Source organism: Sinocyclocheilus grahami, unplaced genomic scaffold (assembly GCF_001515645.1).
Source record: "Sinocyclocheilus grahami isolate Dianchi unplaced genomic scaffold, SAMN03320097.WGS_v1.1 scaffold56.1, whole genome shotgun sequence".
NCBI classification, from domain to species: Eukaryota; Metazoa; Chordata; class Actinopteri; order Cypriniformes; family Cyprinidae; genus Sinocyclocheilus; species Sinocyclocheilus grahami.
This window is the reverse complement of record NW_015505235.1, coordinates 1052850-1070773: the sequence shown is the minus strand read 5'-3', so window position 1 is coordinate 1070773 and position 17924 is coordinate 1052850. Positions and strand designations below refer to the sequence as shown.

At 38.3% G+C, this 17924-nt stretch overlaps 1 long non-coding RNA gene across 3 annotated transcripts; it reads left to right on the top strand.

Annotated features, from left to right (window-relative positions):
- The first annotated feature begins 8423 nt into the window (after positions 1–8423).
- LOC107584053 (uncharacterized) lies at positions 8424–12708 on the top strand. Of its 3 annotated transcripts, none has more exons than XR_001609100.1 (4): positions 8424–8486; positions 8609–8766; positions 11681–11832; positions 12488–12708. It is a non-coding gene; the product is annotated as an uncharacterized lncRNA (long non-coding RNA). The 3 variants fall into 3 exon arrangements; XR_001609101.1 differs by having other exon boundaries at positions 8425–8457; XR_001609099.1 differs by lacking the exons at positions 8424–8486; positions 8609–8766 and adding an exon at positions 11327–11448.
- The last annotated feature ends 5216 nt before the right edge of the window (positions 12709–17924 follow it).

The window sequence follows — 17924 nt, the reverse complement described above, 5'->3', positions numbered from 1 at the left end:
CTTTTACTGTTCTAAAAACACAGATTTATGAGCAGTATTGGATTTGAAGATGTTAGAAACACAGGTCATTGTTGTCATGTGGTGAATTTGACCAATCGTGAAACAGCTGTGTGGTCATCAGCGCTCCTGCAGTCCCTCTGAAAAAGAGCCAGCTGAGTCAGCCGGCTGCTCTCCAAACGATATCGCGGTACTTTGATGCCACACGTGACAGTGACGTAGCGTCGGCGCCGGTTCAAGTCGGACAAAATTTCTAACCAGCATGCACTGCTTCAAGTCAGCCGCCGATCGGTTTGCGCGGCGCCGCATGAAGTCGAACGCACCTCTATACTTGAAAAACGCTGGCGATAAGCGCACGTGATAATCTCCCGGTGTGCACGAGGCTTAAAGATGTGACCAGAAAAATGTTTGATCTTTCTTTGTTGTAATTATGTAAAGAAAGCTCAGTTGCAACACATTCCAGCCGTTAAATGCAATGTGACCTTGCAGCACACGTGGAAATAACAAGTGTACTTCACAATGTATCCTTAAATAAAAATTCAACTAGTGATAATATAGTTATTCATAGATATTTAGCATGAAAATGAATCTGTAAAATAAGCTTTAAAGAGAAAATTAAAAACAATGTTAGGAACTATTTCTCATCTGAATGGCTGAATTTTCTTTAAAAAAACAAAAAGCAATCCAAGTACTGCATACACTCAAGATGAGAAACGATACCCAGGTCCTTTGGAAACACCCCACATAAGTCTACTGCTTTTCACGGAACTTACGTAATTACCCATTATACATTGTGATATAGCCTAGTTCGTTGGTCCGTTGGATCAGATTGCTTTCTCGCTACAACCGAACTGCTACAGAGTTCGTTTTGAATCTAGCCGAGACCACCTCATTCTGGCGATCTCGGACCGATTGTTTTGGTGCGGAGCCGAGCGCGATTGCCGTGTTCACATATGCCCAATCGAACCGATCTAAGGAAGTAAGCACGCCAGGTTCTGAAACAACGGGCCAGGTGTGAAAGCACCCTTAATTCCTCTGAAGGAACGCATTTCAGTGAACTCTGAATTTAGATTTATAGGGCCAGATTTACTAAACAGGGCAAATTAGTTTTATAGCGCAATTCCATAAAAGTGCCGATGGGAGAGTAAAATTCTGCGGGTGATTTACTGACCATGCGTACATTATAGAACACAGACGCAGCCAGATAATTTCCATAATGACCAGAGCAGTCTACCAAGAGCAGCGCAAATTACCGCCTGCTTTAAGACATGCTTTTTGGGGGGCGTTAAATAATGGTGCAAATACCAGCAATTTGATGAGTGCAAACATTAGTAAATAGCGTTGTGTGATTCATTTTAATGCTCTCCTGCCATACATTTTGCATCTGAAGGGGAAACTCCTACAAATGCATATTCAATAAGGTCAGGCGCAAAAATAACTGTCCACACCTTTTCAGCGCTAATTCATCATTGCACGTCTTTAGTAAATCCTGACAGTACTATTTTAACACCAAAAGACAGTTTGTTAGTAAATCTGGACCTTACAGTCCGAATTTAGAGAACTATTCATTTTTATAAAATTCGAAGAATGCTGTTCAGGTCTATTGTGCATATCCACAATAGTCCTAGAACCCAAGATGGAAAAATTCCCTATATTTAGCCACCTTTTTCAAAAAGCTACCTCAATCATTGCAGCACCATTAGTTACATATGTCTGCTTGCCTTATACTGTCTCAGCAGACTGAAAGTTTGCTTAGCAAAACTATTTAGAAGAAATAAGGGGGAAAATAGTTAAGATTCAAGACTGCAGATTCACTCACGTTTGACTTGAGCTGCTGGAATAGCATACTGTCAGCACATAGACAGGGCAGAGGAAGGACTGGAGCCACAGGTCAGATCTGGACAGTGGCCATTTCAATTTGTCACTTGGATTACTGTAGATTGAACAGACTGCTGCAGACACCAGAGACAATGATAGCAGCTCAGGCAGTGTGACGGATTCTCTAAAAAGTTTTACTTATTATTTATTTATTTTTTAGATGTATTATTCGAAAGAGTCGTTTTGTGTAACAATATAATTTTCAGTGTTGTGAACATATATCACATGGCCAAATGGGCTAAAATAAAAAGGCACATTTTATTAAAAAAATAAAAATAAAAAAAAACCCTGTATTGAGTGATATTTGCTTTAAAAAACAAACAAACAGGTTTTTACAGGTTTTATCGCCCACCAGGTAAAAACTGCAAGTCAGATCTCAGAACACTAATGAGCAAGATGAGCTAAGTACAGAAATGTAATATGGTAGTGTCAGGGTTTTGCCCTGACACTCTGTCTTGTGTTGGTTTCTTGTGTCTATGTTATCTTGTGTCAGCACATGGCCTAGTTGATTATTTTTCTCAGCCATGTGCTTCTCTAGCCCCTCCTCCTTGTTTCCTCTTTACCACACCCTCTTGTTAGCCTTGTTGGTCTAATTGTGCTCACCTGTTCCTCGTGTGTTTTCCTCCCTATTTATAGTGCCGCTTGCTCTATTGTTTTTGCTGGTTCGTGGTAATTTTCACCCCTTCTATCACTGTCTTTGTCTGTGGCTCTGAGTATGTGCCCTTGTCTGGTTGGTCTTGTGCCCTTGTCTGGTTGGTCTTGTGCCCTTGTCTGGTTGGTCTTGTGCCCTTGTCTGGTTGGTCTTGTGCCCTTGTCTGGTTGGTCTTGTGCCCTTGTCTGGTTGGTCTTGTGCCCTTGTCTGGTTGGTCTTGTGCCCTTGTCTGGTTGGTCTTGTGCCCTTGTCTGGTTGGTCTTGTGCCCTTGTCTGGTTGGTCTTGTGCCCTTGTCTAGTCCTTTGTAGTTCCATGTTCTTGACTTGTTCCTTGTTTTAGCATTTTGTCTGTTCTTGCCTTTTGCTTTTGAGTATTTATTCAGTTTTTCTAATCCTGATCTTTTGTTTAGCATTTGTTTGATATTCTTTAAGTTGGTGTGTTGGTTAAATTTGATTTTATTTTTATTTTTTTTATCCCCTTGCTTTGGAGTAATTGTGTTCCTGTGGAGCCTTGTCCCATCTTGTCTGTGTTTGAGTTCCTGTCCTGCCACTGGTTCTACCTGCCTGCTGGCACTTGGTCCGCTTTGGAGTCTGTGGTCAACAAGTATCTGAGCTCCGCTCTATGGTGCCTTGCTTGGTCTTCTCCATCAGCCTGGTCTTGCCGCTTCCTTGGCAGCTATTCTGCCAATTGAAGTCCAGGCTGTCCCAGTGGTGATTCCTTGCTGTCTCTCTTTGTTACTGTGTTCCTGCGGTTTCATCACATGCGCACCTCACTACCCTCTTGTATCAGTTTGTGTTGTCAAACCCCTGTTACTCCCACTGCGATTGGGTCCTCCTGACAGGTCTTACCTTTTTTAAGAAGTGCTTTCTTTAGTAAACGTCAATTTTAACCTTTTATATCCAGGAAGTATCTACACTTCTCTCATTTATCTATCTTTTACTTTTGTGTTGCTGTTTCTCCCACTGTCACTTGCCTGCATTGTCTCTTCTCTGTAATTGCTTTCTCAACTCATCCTGCTCATCATTTAACATTTGGATCCACTGAGATGGTGAATGCTGAAGTACTAGACACTCCAGGAGTGTGTGTGAGATGCATCGGTTGCACTGAACCCCATCCCACCAGAGACTTGAGGACAAACTCCTGCTTGTTCTTGACATGGGGAAATTTAAAAGACGATCCAGCTGGAGAGGCACAATGATTATGGGATTCACCGTAAGAAAATCTACTGCAATACTCCTCATCACTGGGCGCGTTTCCATTACCCTTCAAATTGCGACTTGAAAATACGCTTAATGGAAACGCGTCAATTTCGCAAAAACGGCCATATATCGCAAAAAAGTTTACGCTTGCACGAGGTGGTTTTTCAGGCAATGCGAAAGGATTAATTCGCAAAACTGCAACTGAAGTGGCTTTTTTGCATTTTACAGGTCACATGGCGTATGTAAAGAGTCATATGATCATTCTTTAATGTACTATAGCCTCCAAGAAACACTTCATAAGTGGCCGTGCTCCAGTATAAGGGGCTTTCCCTACTAGTAATGCTTAGACTACTTACACTGCACACGTCTGCGGTGCAGTGTGGCTCTGATACGGCCACTGAAGCCGATTACGGCCATTCAATGCTTGTGTTTGGTTTTTTTATACAGGCTATGGTTTATTACAGCCGCACCACGCACGTTTCTGAAGCGGCTCTCTTTGCTGCTTCTGTAAAGATACACGCATAAGCCTTCTTTGAATAAATAGTCAAAATCCCACCAAAATCCGTTGCCATGACTTATCGCGAGAGGCAAAAGGTTACGTTTTAGCCGCATAACATTGGTTAATGGAAACGCTGTCATTTTGCAATACTTTTTTTTTATCGTCATTTATAAAATATCGCCAAAGTTTTGCGCAAATCTGTAATGGAAACGCGCCTACTGTCATTATTGACAATGATTATATTGTTATTCTAATCTTCATCACTTCGGTCATCAACACTCGAATTCCTTCATGTTCCCTCCACTCTTCTTTATCATTTGATGCTTTTGTAGCCTCCACATTTTGACATTAGTGTAATTCCTTATGTAAAGGGAAAAAAAAGTCAAGCTTTGGTACTCTTGAATAGTTTAGTCATTCTATTAATTAATGAAACCAGTGACTGACACATACCTGGGCACCAGTGGTGGGCCGTCAGGGACAGCAAAGCCTTCTTTGCTGGCATAAACACTATCAGAATCACTTAGTTTTAAAATATTTTTCCATGAATGCGTATTAAATTATTTCCAATAGTCTATTCTCTTCAGTTCATAGCTTTTCTCTTGGTTGCACTGCTTCCAGCAGTGTATGTTTATATTAGAGCTTTTATCCAATCATATTTCAGCAATCGTGTTGCCAGGGTCAAAGAAATCTGCATCTGTTAGCTTAAATCAATGGCAATGAAACCGTTGCTTTAACCAATCAGATTTCGAGTTGGCAAAACACCAGGGTCATCTAGCTGGCTAACGATAACAACGTCAGCATTTTCTCGTCCTTTGAATGGATGCTCAGCATACTAGCTAGCAAACGGCATCACTGTAAATCCTTTTATTAAAACTTAGTAAAACTTATTACTTTTTCTCAGATTTAGATTTTCAGTGCATTTTGAAAAAATATTTGCCTACTATATTTAGTAAATCTAAAAACCGTAGTCTTAATGACTGTGAAAAACAACCACACGCCTCTGTGAAAGACTAGTGAAGATGGAAAAACCACTAGAGCATGGTAGGTTAATTTTCATTTGACTCAATGAAACCGTTGCTTTAACCAATCAGATTTCGAGTTGGCAAAACACCAGGGTCATCTAGCTGGCTAACGATAACAACGTCAGCATTTTCTCGTCCTTTGAATGGATGCTCAGCATACTAGCTAGCAAACAGCATCACTGTAAATCCTTTTATTAAAACTTAGTAAAACTTTTATTACCGTTTCTCAGGTTTAGATTTTCAGTGCATTTTGAAAAAATATTTGCCTACTATATTTAGTAAATCTAATTATACTGCATTACTGTGTAATATTTATGGTTTCTATAGCCATGGTATCATTCTGATGGTATGAAGAGATGGATTAATTCATGTAGGATGCCACTGAAGGCCTAGGTGTAAAATGCACGGCCCGCCACTGCTGGACACATGCAATGCAGCAGAAAAAAGTAGGGTCCAAACACTTCTGGAGGCAACAGTGATTGCTTATTTCTGATGTGACGAATATGAACTAGGCAACTACATAAACAGGCAGTTTCAAATTATATTTTCAAACCCACACCAGAGTGACCAAAAACACCAATGATTTAAATTTGCACCGATAAAAGTGGAATAAAATGAATTGGTGCTTAGGAAGATCTAAGGAGAGGTTTCTTAGGGTATTAAAGCAACTATATGTAGTTTGGTGTATTTTTGCAAATTTGAAGACCCCTATAGTTAAGTGTTGTAAATATGACGTAATTACAGTGGATAGCCATACAAGTGGGCTGCATCTGAAATCACATACTCTCTGACTGTGTACATATTTTGAACAAATAATTACAGTAAAAAGGTTTGTTCTATATAGTTGACTACGTATAGTATGAAAGTATAGGACATATTACATTTGTCATGTTGTCATTTTCATGCAACCTACCTGCATCAGATGTGTTGCTTTACTGCCATTCACAAATCCTCTTCCGTGGCCTCATGTGATAGAAAAGTGTCCACCAGATACACACTTCAGAATTTAGCCGGAAATAGTAGGTCATCCAGGGACTGTTTTATGAATAATGTGATTCCGGACATATTCTTTTCACATATTGTTTGCCACCTACTGTATAGTTGAAGTATGAGATTTTAGATGCAGCCGTACATACTCCCAGAACAGATGTTTTTGGGGAGCATGGGAGAGAAACCGAAGCATTACATAATACATAACTGAAATGCTGTTTTTATTGTTGATTCCGTGCAATTAAAAGTGTATTAAATGTTCATATAGGGTTATATAACGAATTCCCTTTTTTGTCCAAATAGGCAAGGAACTATAGAGTTTACACATTTTACACTACATTTTGCTGACACAAAGCCGAATAATATACAGTGCATAACGTATATTGTGAAGTACATGACAAATGTACACAATTTGTCAACAATATAACAAGTATAAAACAATTTTACATTGTTAGTTAACAATGTAATGTTAAAAGTTTGTCAGGTTTAAATCATGTTGTTGACACTGTGACGACGATCATGATTTGCACTTGCTGATAAAGTCGTTCAACTCAAAATACTTTCCAACTTAAAGGCACAATATGTACTTTTCGCCGCTAGAGGGCGCGTATTCAAAATAAACAAAGAGGCAAAGGCGTAGTTTGGCCCTGTCCCAAATGGAACACTTCATGTGCACTTGCGGTCTTACGGACATACAATGGCCGCTGCGTGCGCGTGTCCGTTAAGTCCACGAGACCGTAGAGTGTCCCAATCATCATTTTAGTGTTCAGAAGGGTGCTCGCAAGTACCCCCTTTACGGCCATTATGCACCCTCGATCCGCACTTCTGCCAAGCCCGCACCGCGAGCTCCGCAGCAGACTTTCTCCCGACAGTCAAAGCGGCATTACTTCACGAAAGTGCAGACTCGGAGGAAGACCGTGAGGGTTTAAGGTGCCATTCGGGACAGGGCCTTTGATGACGGTCCGTGTCACTAGTTAAAATTGCTTATTTCTCTGGATTTGAACATTCTTCGAAACATATGGGATAATGTGAGTACAGAAGTCAGCAAAATATATAACACTGTTCTAATGGTTTTTGGATATTTTAATAAAAAAATCTTACATATTGTGCCTTTAATGTTACCTGATAACATTACCCGAAAAAATAACGGTGATGTACTTACCTTAATCAACGGGGGGCACAATTGTAGTTTGAAGCCACAGTGCCGCTTTTGACACTTCTACATTTCTCTTCAGCTGCCGTAAATTGTTTCAAATCTGGCGCTCTGCGTCTGTTGCCAGAGCGCGGACGTCATTAGCGTCAGCATCTTGACATCACATCCGTAATTATAAACATAAATGTTTATTGAACTGCTATATTAAGGCAATGTCGCCATCTTGCTGATCTTTGTTACTTCTCAGAAACAAGTAGGTCTTGTTTTTTTGTTGTTTTTTTTAAAGACATTGGCATTTTATGTTGGCATATGCTGTGTATTTAGACTTGCTTTAGTCTTGCATCATTTCCTACAGTTTTATAAAGTGGTTGCAGAGCTGGACCGTCTGGAACCGCCACAGCTGAATATGAGGCCACTGTCCACTAGGTACAATACAAACAACAAAAGTGATGCAAGATGTTAAAGTAGTCTGTTCTGTGTAGTGTAGTAGTCTAGTACAGTGGTTCCCAACCCTGGTCCTGGAGGCACCGCAACACTGCTCATTTTGCATGTCTACTTTCTCTGACACCAATTTCAGGTCTTAGGGTATCTACTAATGAGCTGATGACCTGAATCAGGTGTGTTTGATTAAGGAGACATGCAAAACGTGCAGTGTTAGGGTGCCTCCAGGACCAGGGTTGGGAACCACTGGTCTAGTAGATGAAGGCCTGTTTTACACATTATGTTTCTGTGATGCATAAGTTGCACATGTTATTTTTGTGCCTGTATTAACACATTACAGCCCACATGAGCCACATGGTGCTGCGTTCCAGAAGCAGCACTGAGAGTACAGTATATGTTTTTTGCCCTGCATCATACACTGAAAATATGTTGAAAATGCACTTGATCCACATAATCTGTTTTGCAATACAGGCTTTTATGAAGCAACATACAATCATGGAATGAACTACTCCATTGTTTCAAATAAGCCATCTTTCAGGCTTGATACAAGTACCACACAGAGTAACAGACACAATTAAATTGAACTGAATGCAGAATATTAAGCCGTTTAGGGCCGTGATTTTGGGTTTGTTTCATGTCGATTACCATTTAGATGTAAATAATATTTAATCAAAATCAAGTCAGTAATAATTCTCAGTGGCTCACTTTCAATAACCATTTTATCATTTATGGTAGTAGTTGACTTAATCTTATTCAGTTATGCGGTGTGTTCACAGTGAGAGATTGCTGCTGTAGTTGGTCTGTGGTTTTACATTGACAATATGGGGGATGTAAGTGAACTTTGAGTGAAAAAAAGCAGTAGCAGACAGAACATCTTGTCCAACTTTGAAATGCTTGCTACCGGAGCTCTTCCCTGTGCTGTTCTTTGTTCAAGGTAACCTTTTTCCATCCATGCCCATCAGAGTGAAACACAAATTGTTGTCCAAGCCTTCAGCAAACTATTTCAGACTATATCCTTTATCTATTTGAAATGCATGCTGTATACTCTGTCTTAAAATGCTGCTACAGTAAGATGAGTTTATTTTTTCCTGTGTTTAGGTCAAGGAACCCTAAGGCCAATCAATGCAGACTCAGTTTTTTCTTCTTCTCTCTTTTACTTTTGTCAGTGACTAGCTAAAAGTTAGACTAAAAGTAGTAACACTACTAACCTACAATTTTAGCATGACAGTAGCTCAGCTTTAAGTAAGTAGTACGTAGTGGTGGAATATGATTAAGTGCTGCATCACTAATTAAGGGTCCAAGCACCGAAGGTGCCAGAACCCTATTGTTTTTGTACTGATTTTCTTCATCTTCTTTTTCTGCCCTAAAAGTGTATGGTCAGCCAAAACCGTAGGTCCAAAACACCAAATTTGGCAGAATGGTCCCAAATGGTCATATCTCCGCAACCATTCAGGTTACAATCAAAATATTTTTTTCCTCTGATTCTCTGAGTATAACTGAACAAAACATATATCTAGGATTTTTTTGCCATGCCTAAAATTATTCCACCATTTTTTATAAATCTTTTTTTTTTTTTTTTTACTCCTCCTAGACCATTTGCCCAATTAACGCTAAATTTTGTAAGTGTCATCTATAGGCCCTGATGACAAGATTAATTTGGATTAGAAGATGTGGATTAATAAGTGTATGGAGCAATGGCTACAAAATGAATGGTCTAATATCTTCTAAACCGTTTGACTATTTAAAATTGTTTTGATAACCTTTTGTCATTACTGTCTATAGATGATACATGCACAATTTTGTGTGAATCAGTCAAGTAGTTTAAGAGGACATCGAAAAAGAGGTTTTTGCCAACTCAGAATTTCCAACGGACTACAACACGTTATACTAATGTTATCCATTAGAGGGAACCACAGGATAAGACTTTTTTTTTTCTTATCAGTTAAATTTTTTTCCTATCAGTTTCCATCACTCTGAATAACAAATAAATCTGTTTTACTTGCTTCATGTCCGTAGATATATTTTTGACTTCCTTTACTTAATATTTAAATTTACCAACTGAAGGCTTTATATAGACAATACTCACAGAAGGTATCAGATAACATAGTGTAAGTAGTTTTTTTTGTTTCAGCAATTTCTCAGGGATCAACTGTTAATGTCAATGTGAATGACACATGAATGCTCATAAATTGAAATCAGTGTAAATGGTTCAAAATTATGATATTATCGTTTCAGTATAGTTTCGTATGTATGAATAAACTTTATCAGTTTGCAAAGGAATATGTGTTCTCCAAACACGTAAAGATCGTTAAATGTTACCTTAATTTTAATATATCAAAATGATAAAAACATTTGTCAAGCTGCATGACATGACTTTTGCTGTCCAGTTAAAATGAAAAGTTGCCTCTTTATTGCAGTAGCCTACATATTGCTGCCTTCAATTGTACTAATGCCAACAAGTTAACATGCCAACCTTCATGAATTTCTGATGCCGTGGGTGCTTACAGCAATTTATAAAATGTCAAGCCATTTATATCAATGGAAATGAGAGAAGAAGGCCATGATACTAATGTGTACACAAGACAACTATATTTTTAGATGGCATAGTTTAAAATCTGTGTAAATGGTAAAATATATTAACTATGCATTAAATTCATTATAGTTTCATGAAGTTTAATAAAGACTAAAGCAATCTAAGTCTAATCTGTGATCTCCAAAATACCTTCATATTTATATATCCTAAATTCAGAAAACATTTGTCAAGTTGTCAGGCATGACAGCATTGCGGTCCAGTTAAAACGAAGAGACAATAATATTTGTCTATTGTAGTATAATACATAAAATAATACTTCCGTAGAAAGACACTTGAATACTCGTATTACATTAGAAAAGATGCTTGGCCGTTGTTACATAACTGTATCCTCTACACAAGGCGTTTATTCTTGGACCCCGAAGATCGCCGCTTGCGGCTATATTTTTGTAATATTGTATTGCGCAAGATTATTGATCTCTCTCATATATGAGCCATATTGGGAAATCTAAGCTATTTTAGTAAATCAAAAATGTAAACGTCTTTTGATATTTTTGTGCATCACAATCTAATCTCTCATGGTTGATATGATCACAGGTGGGAGAAAAAGTAGTTAACTGATGCATTCTGGAACAAAATTTCATAACCATAATTTAATTATGAATTGTTTATTGATAAAGCATGCTCTAGATAAGACATCACATATATATTTTGTGGTAAGCAGCACTCCAAAACCACACATACTGAGGACACGTCTGCAATGGCATTTATCATGAAATGTTGCATTTACACAAAAAACAAACATACTCAGGAGCTTTTAGAAAAGTTCAACAGTCAACCAAAAAAACTGAACAAGTTTTATTTGACAAACAGCAAGAAAATAACCAGTCAACATTCTGTCAAGAACTCGTTTGGGATATTGGAGTTAGATCGTGAATCAAGTCTCCACACACCAATCAAACAGTTTATTAGTTTAACTCATTAGTGTACATTTAGCTGTAGCATATGTGCGTTTGGTTTTTCTGTAGTGTTTGGTGTCTGTAAGAAGATGATACTTCACATCTAAACGACGTTCCTCTTAATAAGGTAATTCAGTTCATTACAGTTAGACGTTCTCTGTTTTGCGAGTTTAGTATAGATAGACATGATTAAACTGGTGTGATGAGACGTTAAACCGCTTGCTTTATTCGCCATCTTTGAGTTGCTCACAAAAAATTTATATATATTTCAACAGCACATTATATATTGTTTGCTCTCTTTGAATACTTATGACTGATGATGATGATTAAAAAAAAAAGTAATTTTTGCTTAATCGCAGATAGTTCCTTCAGCAGTGGGCAGGACTAACTCACAAGCCGTAATCCCATTGGTTGAGATGTGATTAATAACCCGACACCTGTCAGAGATTAGTGTAACAAACAAGAAGTTGCACTAGCATGTGAGTACAGAGAAAAGTCATCTTTGAATGTGGTAAGTTTATGTTCTTGACATTTATAAAAACGCTTTATATTTGAGTTCTTTTTGGCATGTTTTTAATTTTGTATCTCATTATTGTTAGTCTGTTGACGTTGCAACTGGTGTTTTAATGTGTTGTCATAGTTATGAACAGGCTAGTTTGTTGCGCACCATGGTTTTACTAATAAAACAAAAGAAAAGGTTGTTGTTGTTAGATCGTGGTATGCATAAATTAAGAATGGTTTTGCTACACTAACCATAGTTTAACCATGGTATGTGACTTATATGAATGGTAATCAATTCACCAAAACCGTATGGTAGCACCCCCTGTCACCTGAAGCGGATTAATTTCAGTATGTGTCCCCACAAAGTATTTTGTGAAATGACAGATGTGAATTTAAGTAATTGTCTTTAGAGCATGTATATTTGTACATTATTTGAAATGTTTATTTTTGCATTAATCTACAACTCAACAAAATTGTTGACATTTTAAAGACTACTGCATTTAACCAGGTTTTTGATTTAAGTTTTATTAATTGAGGCTGGATCGGTTCACCACACATCAGTCTAACATTCATCTTGTATGTCTGTCTGTCTGTCTGAGACTTGTGGCTTCCTACAGGAAGAGCTTGTTGGTGAAATGTGAGCTGTTTCTTATTTCTGTCTGTAGGATATTTCTGGTTCAGAGCTGCGCAGGGGAGCAAGCGCTGAACCCTCATTCATCTTTGACCTGTTTATGGATGCAGTGAAGTGCACCGTTTTCTGTCGTAATGCACCTTCTCTTGGACCCATCTGGTTATACCAGCTTGGACCCATTCTGTGGGTAAATGCTTTGATGGGCCATTTGTTTAAACAAATGCCTTCCATTTAGAGAATGATCAATGCAGTTTGTGTGTGTGTGTGTGTGTATATGTATGTGTATATATATAATATATATAAAGGTGTGTGTGCACAATAAAAGGATAAATGTGCCATTTGTGTGCCGTTTATGATTTTCAGATAGTTCCAGATTTCTCAGTTCTCCAAATATTTGCTATTACTTTTAATCAATTGAATCTTTTGAATGAGATTTGGGTGCATCTGACAAATTGAGATTTGTCTTTGGATAAGCTATGAGTTGTAATTTCAAGTTAAAACAATCCATTTTAGCTCTCCTTAACAGAACCTCATGTCTTAAAATAAGTTACAGTTTATCAGCAACGTTTATGTCTGAATGCCTTTCGTGTAATACAGTTATAGTCTGAATCATTCAGCCGTCAGTGATTCTGGCTCGGATCAAAGAGTCTCAAGCTGATGTTCATCTCTGTGTGAGAACATCTAATACAATAATCTTCTCTACAAATGGGCCAAACAGACCCTTCTCCATTTGCAGGTCTCAGTTGGTACTGCTGTGGGACTGGAGAAAGACAAGTCCTGGATATGATCCTGGTGGAGCATTTAGCAAGTAAAAATTTGCTGCTTTGTGGGTGGAGTGGCTATTAATAATTAAAAAACTTTTGTTGACTTAGTCTGTTTCTGGATAAATTTTAGAAGTCGAACATCAAAACTTAAATGCCTGCTGCATAACCGCTGCTGGATATTGTCTCAGAAGTCCCAGGGGGAGCATCTGGATCTTCACTCCCCCTTTGTGTCTAGCCTTCTCTCATCTCAGGATGTGCTCTGATCCGCTTTGCAGCTTGTCACAGCTCACAACCAGATGACTGTCACGCAACCGTGCTTCAGTGACCAGGCTGGGGCTCAAACCCAGGATCTTTCCCTTTCAGGGAGAATGCACTCAGACCACTGAACAACTGGCACTTCCACACTCACTCTTCTTTTTTTGGGATATTTGTCTTTTTTAATCATTTAAAGACTAGTGAAACTACACTTTTTTTTTGCCCTCCATTTGAACTTGGATCTCACGTGCCAAGAACTGATGCTCACACCACTGGCTCTTCCATGTGTAGCTTACTTTTATTTTGGAGTTTTGTCTTTTTTATTTATTGAAAGACCAAAGAAGATAAACTATTTTCCCACCTCTATAGAGAATTCGAACCTGGATCTCACATGTCAAGAACTGATGCTCAAACCACTAAGCCACTTGCCTGTCCGCATAGACCTCCTTTTTTGGGAATGTTGTCTTTTTCATTCAGTCAGAAAACAGTCAAACTAAACTATTTTTTCACTGCAAGAGTTCAGACAACTGAGCCACTGGCTCTTTCATTTGTGTTGTTTCTTTTTGGAATCTTGTCTTATTCAGTCAAAAACCAGTTGAACTAAACAATTTTTCCACTTAAAGAGAGATTTGAACTAGGATCTCCCACATCAAGAGCTGATGTTCAGAACACTGAACCACTGCCTCTTCATTTATGTGCTTACTTTTTTGGAGTTTTATCTTTTTTATTTATACAGAGACCAGTCAAATTAAACAGTTGTTCCAGCTCAGTAAAGGGATTTGAACCTGGCTCTCCCACATCAAGGGCTGATGTTCACGCCACTGAGCCACTGGCTCTTCTGAATAACACACTCAGCCAGAAACCAGTCAAAATAAAAACATTTTCGCAGCAAGAATGGGATTGTCCACATTGAAGTTTGAAACATTCAGATTCCTTTTTTTATTTATTCATACCAGTGAAATTAAACAATTTTTCCAATAGAGGGAATTTAACCTGGATTTCCCACATCAAGAGCTGACTTTCACAGAACTAAGCTACTGGTTTTTCTGTGTGTAATTCTCTTTTTTGGGAATTTTGTCTTTTTATTCAGTCAGAAACCAGTCAAAGTAAAAAATGTTCACTGCAAGAAAGAGATTCAAACCAGGATTGCCCACATCAAACGTTGATATTCAGAGCATTAAGCCACTGGCACTTTCACTTCTTTTTCTGGAGTTTTGTCTTTTTTCTTTAAAGACTATTGAAACTAAACTTTTTCCACCTCAACAGAGGATTTGAACCTGGAACTCTCATGTCAATGACTGACACTCAGACCACTGGCTCATGCACAGTTGTATTTTTTTCTGTTTTGGAGTATTGTCTGTCTTATTCAGTCAGAAGCCAGTGGAACGAAACAGTTTTTCCACTTAAACAGAGATTTGAAATAGGAGCTCTCTCATCACAAACTGATGTGCGGACCACTGAGCCATTGGCTCTTCTGCATACTTGTTGCTCTTTAGAGTATTTTCTGTCTCATCCTGTTAGAAACCAGTGGCACTAAACAGTTTTTCCATTTAAAGAAAGATTTGAACTAGGATCTCCCACATCAACAATTAATGTTCAGACCACTGAGCCAATGGCTCTTCACGTGTGTGCTGCTTTTTTTTCTTTTTTTCTTTTTTTTTGGAGTTGTTGGTCTTATTCAATCAAAAACCAATAAAAAGCTAATTTTAAACTCAAGAGTGATATTTGAACCAGGACTACCTGTGCCAAAAACAGACATTTAAACCACTGAACCACTGACACTTCAACAACTACTCTCTGTTTTTTGAGTTTTGTTTGTTTTATTTGTGCAAAAACATTGCAGCAATGTCTCAGTGAGGTTTGAACTTGGATATTCCACATGAAAAAATTACACTCAGATCACTGAGCTACTGGTTTTTCAGTGACTAGTTGTGTTTTTCTTCAAAATACAATAATCCTCCACAATCCTGTAAATTTCTCCACAATACCTTGAAAACACAGCAAACAACCACCCACAGCTGCATGTGACTGCGACTGAACTTCTCACAAGTCTCATGTGATCTTGGTCAATCAACTAGTTAGTCCCTGTAACTACCAAACATCCTCCTGACTGAAGTTCTTGTCTGCTTTGAGACTCATGATGTTTGCTTAATTTTGTTGGTCCATTGTGTTTTTTTTGAAAACCAACGTCACTGCACCCATTAACCAAGAAATTTTGGAGCACTTCATGCTTCCTTCCGCTGACCAGCTTTTTGAAGATGCTGATTTTATTTTCCAGCAGGATTTGGCACCTGCCCACACTGCCAAAAGCACCAAAAGTTGGTTAAATGACCATGGTGTTGGTGAGCTTGACTGGCCAGCAAACTCACCAGACCTGAACCCCATAGAGAATCTATGGGGTATTGTCAAGAGGAAAATGAGAAACAAGAGACCAAAAAATGCAGATGAGCTGAAGGCCACTGTCAAAGAAACCTGGGCTTCCATACCACCTCAGCAGTGCCACAAACTGATCACCTCCATGCCACGCCGAAATGAGGCAGTAATTAAAGCAAAAGGAGCCCCTACCATGTATTGAGTACATATACAGTAAATGAACATACTTTCCAGAAGGCCAACAATTCACTAAAAATGTTTTTCTTATTTGTCTTATGAAGTATTTTAATTTGTTGAGATTTTTGTTAAATGTGAGCCAAAATCATCACAATTAAAAGAACCAAAGACTTAAACTACTTCAGTCTGTGTGCATTGAATTTATTTAATACACGAGTTTCTCAATTTGAGTTGAATTACTGAAATAAATGAACTTTTCCATGACATTCTAATTTATTGAGATGCACCTGTATATCAGGAGATCATATGGATATGAAAACAGCAAACAAATGTCTATTTCTTTCAGACACCATTTATGATCATGTTACTTTTACTAAAAGAACAGCTTAGGACATAGGGCATCAGTCCTCAGAGATAAAATAATTATAAGATTGTGTTTAATAATTTAATATGAAGCATATTGTCACGAATCCGGTCCATGAACTTCCAATTTCATTGACTCTCGCACTACACACTGTTGCACATCACCCCGGACTACATTTCCCATCATGCATTGCACTGATTGAGGATTGCACACAGCTGTTTACACTGATTGCACCCAGCTGTTTCATATCACTCCCTCACTATTTAACACTCACTCTGATCCCTTCCCTTGGCCGAGTATTGTTCAGCGATTATCACTCCCCTAGCGATAGCGTTACTACAGAGCCCTCATTTGTTTCCCTGCCTTAGCCTTGTCTGTTTTCTCCGGTTTTATCTTCGCCTGTTTTCCTGGATTCCTCCCTTTAGCCTTGCCCCTGTGACTCTGTCTGCAGTTCATCGACCCACGCTAGCCCTAGGATTATTCTTGTGTTTTGCCCGCCATATACCTGTCTGCCTCTGCTTGACCCTGCCTGCTTTATGACCACGTCTGTGTCTTCTCCAATTAAAGCTTTGCATTTGGATCCGAACGTCTCGCGTCTTGTCAGCCTCGTTACACATATAAGGAAAATCTTTCAGTAAACAATGAAGCCCATGACATGTTTTCATGAAAATATACAAACACGCTCTCAAACATCATTTGGCAAAATACATCTGAAGTAATATATTGCGTGTGATATATTTCTGAAGGAAACGAACAATTCATTGAGAAAAAAAAAGCTCAGAATAAATCCAGCTTGTACATTTTAATTCATGTCAACTGTTACGACAGTAGATAGAAGAACATGAGCAGATTCTCAAAGACTATTATCTTTAATGTAAACTGCACAGACAGAATAAAAAAGAAAAACAAGGTTTGTTCACACTATGAAATGTATTGGTCACCTAATCATCTGTTTGTCATTAACTAAAACAAACAGTTCAGGTAAAAATAATCATAAATTCTGTCGAACGGCACTGATTCACATTCCTTAATTATTTAAAGCATCCATTTTAAAGTATACTATTTGGTAATCTTATCAAAGATAAGTCACACTGAAACAGAAAAGTGAGATATCACAGATATTTAGGCTCTGGTGTGAAGTTTCACTACATACTGACGAGTAACATCAACTTCTAGACTTGAGAACTCTGGAGGCTTTTCAGTCTGTTTGATAGTTTGAGTTTAAGAGCTCAAATGCTAAACAGAAAATGTTCCTACTGAGCATCCAAACCTCTTATTCGCTCTCCTCCTTTAAGCACAGGTCAGAGGTCAAAGGCTGCTTCCTTAGCAAGTCTTGAACAGAAACAACTCCTGTAACACTGAAAGAAAAAGAGTTTTGTGTATTTCTTTTAGACCGCTGTGGACATTACACTCAACCAAAGCTTCTCACATTTGAGCTGCATTTTTTTTGAAGATCTGAACACAAAGATAAGCCTAGTTTCAAACTGAACTCTCTCTTTAGATGTTATCATTTATCTTAAACTGACTGAATGTAAAAA